The following is a 6262-nucleotide window of genomic DNA, read 5'->3' on the forward strand; positions in this document are numbered from 1 at the left end:
TGTTTGCTAGTACTTACTACTACTAGACGCTTTGTAGAGAAATAAGCTACTAAGGCAGTATAAGGTTATACTATACCTCTCTACGTAATAAGCTAGATACTAGCTTATAAATAATTTCTAAATATAATCTTAGTATCTACTTTTAATATAGTATTAATATCTATAATTTAAAATCTAGAAACAGCTCTACGTATAGAGCTAAAATTCTCTACTTCTAGTCTAAAGTACTAACGTCTTAGCGTAGACTTTATAGTCTACTTAGTAGCTAGTATATAAAGTCTTTTTAGCTATATACTTTACGCTATATATAATATATTTACTTTTATTTTAACTTTTTTACTTCTATTTTATATTATAAGTATTATACTTTATAGTATTTATAAGTTAATATAATATATTATATTATATTACTACTATAAGTAGAGCTATTTAAAGTTTTAATATTTCTTACTAAGACTTAGACTCTCTACTTATAGTAGTAATCTAATATAATATATTATTCTCTATAAAGTAAAGTCTTTCTCTCTAGATCTAAGAGATAGAGTCTATAGTGTACTTATTTAAATTAAGTAATTACATAATTATATAATTATATAATAATATATTACTATATTAGACTCTAAAAGTAAACTTAAAAAATCTCTAATATAAGCCTAGATTTATAACTTATAATACTTATACTTACACTACTACTAATATAATATTTACTATACGTATAATTATAATACGCTCTATATTTATTATATATTACTAATAGCTATCTAGACTATTAACTAGTACTAGTACTAGTCTTATATAATTACGTAATATAAAAAAGAAATTTAAATCTATTACTAGTATAAAGCCTCTAAGATAATCTAAGATAATCTAAGATATCTATATAATACCTATATAATTACTAGTAATCTATATTCTATATATAATTACTTATAAGTCTAGCTATATTAGTAGCTATATTATACTATTCTTTAGTATACTAACTATCTATTCTACTTATTATTACGCGTTTATTAGTATAGCTTAATACTATACTATATATATACTACTTTTTATAGCTAGTAAAGTACTACCTTTCTCTAGCTAAAAAAAATAGTACTTTTTATAAGCTTAATAAAGTTAAGCTTATCTTAAGTTACTAGTATATTTACTAGCTTAGCTAGCTTCTTATTTAATATACTAAGTTAGTTAAACTATTTCTTTATAATTACTAAAATATTAAAAGAAAAGTCTATTTAGAAGAAATAGTATATACTTATAATATATAAAGCTATAAAGCGTCTTTTATTACTAGTAATTACTTTTATCTATCTTATACTATTTTAATAGAAGCTCTTTTTTAGCTCTATTCTTATAGCTATATTTTATAAGTTTTTTATTAAAAACTTTCTAAAATTAACTAGAAAGTTAAATATACTATATATATAACTAGTAAGAACTACTAAAGTAGTACTTTTTATTATACTAAGCGTTATTATTATTATTATAAGAACTAAAGCCTCTATTATAAGTATAAAAGAGAAGTTTAGTATAAAAAGTTCTTTATATTTAGTAAATATATTAGTAGATTTTTTAGATATATATAAAAGTATTAAGAAAGATATAGAATAAAAAAAAGTATTCTCTATATATAAAGTTTTGTATAATCTTTTTTAGGCTACTATTCTCTATACTATAATTTAACTCTATTACTAACTAAAGTTTACTTATATAGTACTATAGTTTCTTATTTACTTCTATAGCTAATAGAAAGACTTTTATTTAATATTATACTATACTCTATCTTTTACTCTTCTTACTAAGATCTTTTTATTATTACTATTAGTATCTATCTTAGAAAGCTTATTTCTACTTTAAATTCTAAATAGAAAATATTTTAATATTTCTATAGCTTTATAGCTTTATAGCTTACTTATTACTACTTTTAAGTCTACTTCTAAGTTTACTAAAGAAGCTCTATTACTATTACTCTTTATAAGTATATTATTATTATTATTAAAGTACTATATCTATAGTAAATATTATAGAAAGAGTTTTTTTAATTTCTATAGTTATATATAGTAAGTATAAGATATTTAGAAAATATACTTATAATAAGATTACTATATAGAGTTACTAACTACGTATTATTACTCTACTCTATATTAATACTTTACTATAATAAAGTAAAGTCTTATATCTAAATAACTTAGAATAAAAGTATAAAAGCTAATTAGTTAAGCTTATAAGATCTAATTAGCTATTTAAGATAATATAATTATAATTACAAAAGTTAGCGTTTTATAAGTAACTATAGTAGGTTAATATAATATATTATATTAGGTTACTACTATAAGTAGACTTAAGTCTTAGTAAGAAATATTAAATCTTTAGATAATTACGTATACTATAAAGTGTAATATATATAATACTCTAGATAGAAGTAAAATAATTAGATAGAAGTAAATAATACGCGTATAGTATAAAGTATAATATAATTACTTATATAAGTAAGTATATAGCTAATAAAAGCTTACGCTAGCTAGCTAGTAGCGTAGATCTTTAGAGTCTATACCTAACCTAAGTTTTATAGAGAATTTTAGCACTATATATAGAGCTATACTTTAATTTTATTAACCTACTACTATAGATCTAAAACGCTAACCTTTATAATTATATTATTTTAAATAGCTAATTAGATTTTATAGACTTAACTAATTAGCTTTTATACTTCTATCTTAAGTTATTTAGATATAAGACTTTACTTTATAAAGAATAAAATCTATATATTTTTTTTATAATTAGATTTATAATAAAAAATATTATAGTATATACTAATAGTATTAGAAGATAATACTTATAAGGTAATAGTAACTTACTAAGATATAAAATTTAAGTTAATATATAATCTAAACTAGAAGATTATAATAGTTAATATTAATATATTATAGTTAATATTAATATATTAAGAGTTATATACTTATAAAGATATCTATTACTATATTTACTATTACTATATTATAGTAAATATAAGGTATTAAGAAAAAATACCTAGATTAAGATTACTATTTAGACTTACTAAACTACGTTCTATTACTCTACTCTATATTTATATTCTACTATAATACTTTTAAAGATATTTAGTCTACTTTACTTATAACTTTCTAATACTAACTAGAAGATTTAGACTAAAATATCTTAAATTAAGTACTTCTATATCTACTTACCTAGAAGAACTATAGAGTAATATACTACTCTCTAAGCGTTACGCTAGTGCTACTAGCTTAGATAGAAGTATTTATAGTAGAGTTTAGACATAACTAATTTTATCTATATTACTAAGTTTTATTTCTAATAAAGAATTCTTTAATAATCTCTTCTAAGTAAGTCTAGATTAGAGTTTTTAAGTCTCTATTCTTTTACTTTTAAAGACAATATTAAAAGCTTAGTAGATATAAGAATATATAGAATATAGTCTATATACTTAATTTTATCTAGAGACTAAAGCTTATCTAGAATATATTTCTAGTAAAAGCTATAGAGAATTTAGTCTACTATACTAAGCTTCTATAGCTAAAATATTAAAGATATTTATTTACTAGCTAGCTAGTATTTAAGTTCTATAGTTATATTTATAATCTTAATAAAATAAGTAAATAAGTATTCTAATCTAAAGTAAATAAAAAATAACTAAGTTTAAAGTATATTTTTATTTTCTTTAATATAATTAACGTTAAGAAATATTCTATATAGCTAATTATTCTAATAGATATTAAGAAGTCTTTACTCTAGATTTCTAGTATAATATAGTATTTTTTCTTATACTAAGAGTATAAAAGTCTAATTAGTATTTAAGTCTTAAAATATAAAGTACTATAATAATACTCTTATTATATTATATAATACTATATATTAAGTTATTTAAGTTAACTAGATTATAATATATAGTCTAATCTTAATTACTTAATTTTAGAATATATCTCTAGAAAGCTCTTAGTAAGCGCTATACGTAATTATACTAGTATATATTAAGATAAGTGTTAAACAATAGAGTTAGTTAAATACTAGATATATAATATTAGACGAGAATTAGGTATATTATTCTAAAAAGACTAGAGACAAATTACTACTAAGCTATAATAGCAATTCTAAGGTATTTATAGCTAATACTAAGTTAGCCTAAACTCTTTAGAGCTAGAACCTAATATTATCTTTTCTTTTAGAGTAGATTATTCTTAATTTACTTCTAAAGTTATTTAATAAGCTAAATAAGATAACTATAGTCTATAATAGGCTATTTTAGTTTATAATAGCTTATTTTAAGCTAGCGTAGATATATTATATCTATAAAAAGGTAGAAATCTATTATAAAAAGTAGTAGTTCTAGAAAATTACGTATAAACGTGCGCGTAAGGCTACTACCTACGCTAGTAGAGCTAGCGTAGGCCTATACGCTTTAGATATTTTTAGCTAGTTAGATTTCTCTTTTCTATTTTCTACTTTCTAATTACTTTATAATAGTAAGTATTAGCTCTTTTTATCTATTATTTCTAGAATTCTAAAAAGGTCTAAAGTAATCTATTATAGTCTATTTTAGAGTATAATAGAGTAGTTTAGTTTAAATTAGAGGTTTTTAGCGTAAATTATACTAAATTACTACTAACTAGCCTCTAGTACTCTAACTAAGACTATTAACGCGTACTTTATACTAATTTACTCTCTTTCTACTTATATCTACTTTTTATACTTTATATTACTTTATTTTAAGCTTTAATAGCCTCTTTTACTTTAACTTAACTATAGTTAGTAATAATTAGATTACTATAAGCTACTTTTACGTACTTAGGCTTCTTAAGATTAGTTATATACTATATACTAGTTACCTATAGTTATAAAAGCTTAATAAGCTTTATATATTTAACTACTATAGCTATACTTTTTTAGTTTTTAAGACTAAGAAAAAGCGCGCTGTCTTTACTAGTATAATTAGAAAGGTTACTAGTATACTATCTAGAGATACTATTACCTAAACTATTCTATATAGCTAGTATTAGGCTATAAATAAGTAGTACTTTACTATAAGTACCTATTTTACTTTCTTCTAGCTACTATTACTCTCTATTAGCTTTTATAAGGCTAATATATAGTAAATAGCTTTAGAATAAGTAGTTTTAGTCTATTTTAGCCTATTTTAGGCTTTTTTATACTAATACTAACTAATATAGCTTTTAGAGAATCTTATTAACTTAGAAACTATATATAAGATTATCTACTAATTATTAACTAACTAGAAGCTCTTTAGTAAGAAGCTTATTATTTTACGTTCTTAAGCTTCTAATAATATCTTAGCGTTTACTCTACTAGCTATAGAGAACTTTAAGTATAGTAACTTACGCTATCTAAAGATAGACTTAGTAGAGAAGTATAAAAGCGTCTATAATAATATTATTAAGTAAGTTTTAACTTATATTAGTTTATTTTAGCCTAATTTAGTATTTTATAGACCTTTCTATTTTCTTTAGAGTTAGTAAAGCTTTTATAAAGTCTAAAAGAGCTAGATTAGCTTATAATAGTCTATTCTAAACTATTTTAACTAACTTTAGTAGTAACTACTTCTTTAATTAGAAGTACTTATAATTTTATTCTAGTGTACTCTATAGCTATACTACTACTAAGTCTAGTGTACGCTCTAATAATAAGACTAAGACTAAGGCTATAGTTACTAGCTTTACTAATAGTACTCTTTACGTATCTAAGAAAAGAGCTAATAAGGTTACTAGTGCGCTTAATACTAGATTACTATTTAAGTAATTAGTAAGTTCTAAAATACTTTCTTCTAAACTCTTATAGCTTTAATTAGCTCTTTATAAGTTACTAGTAGCTACTTTACCTTTATTTACTTTTTTTTAGCCTTTTATAGCCTATTTTAGCTTATACTAACTTTTTTTCTAGTATTCTACTTTAAAGCCTACTAAGTAAGCTATTATTTCTATAGTTAAGAATTTATAAAACACTATTTAAGAACTTTAGGTAAAGCTTACTTTCTAGCTAAAGAGTAATAAAGCTACTACTAAAAAGAGCTAGCTTAAGAAGTAAATTAAGAGTAAAAAAGATAAGATTAAGTACTTTAGAACTAGTGTTTTCTAAGTTACTCTTAGATAACTTCTAATAGTCTCTTATAGCCTATTTTAGTCTATTCTAGAGTAATATAGGCTCTTCTAGTATATTTAAGTAGAGTTTAATAGAGTTTACGTAGAATTAGTTTAGACTAAGTAGTACTAGCCTA

This window comes from Alternaria hordeiaustralica (assembly GCF_023758085.1).
Source record: "Alternaria hordeiaustralica strain BMP 2776 chromosome Unknown scaffold_21, whole genome shotgun sequence".
NCBI lineage: Eukaryota > Fungi > Ascomycota > Dothideomycetes > Pleosporales > Pleosporaceae > Alternaria > Alternaria hordeiaustralica.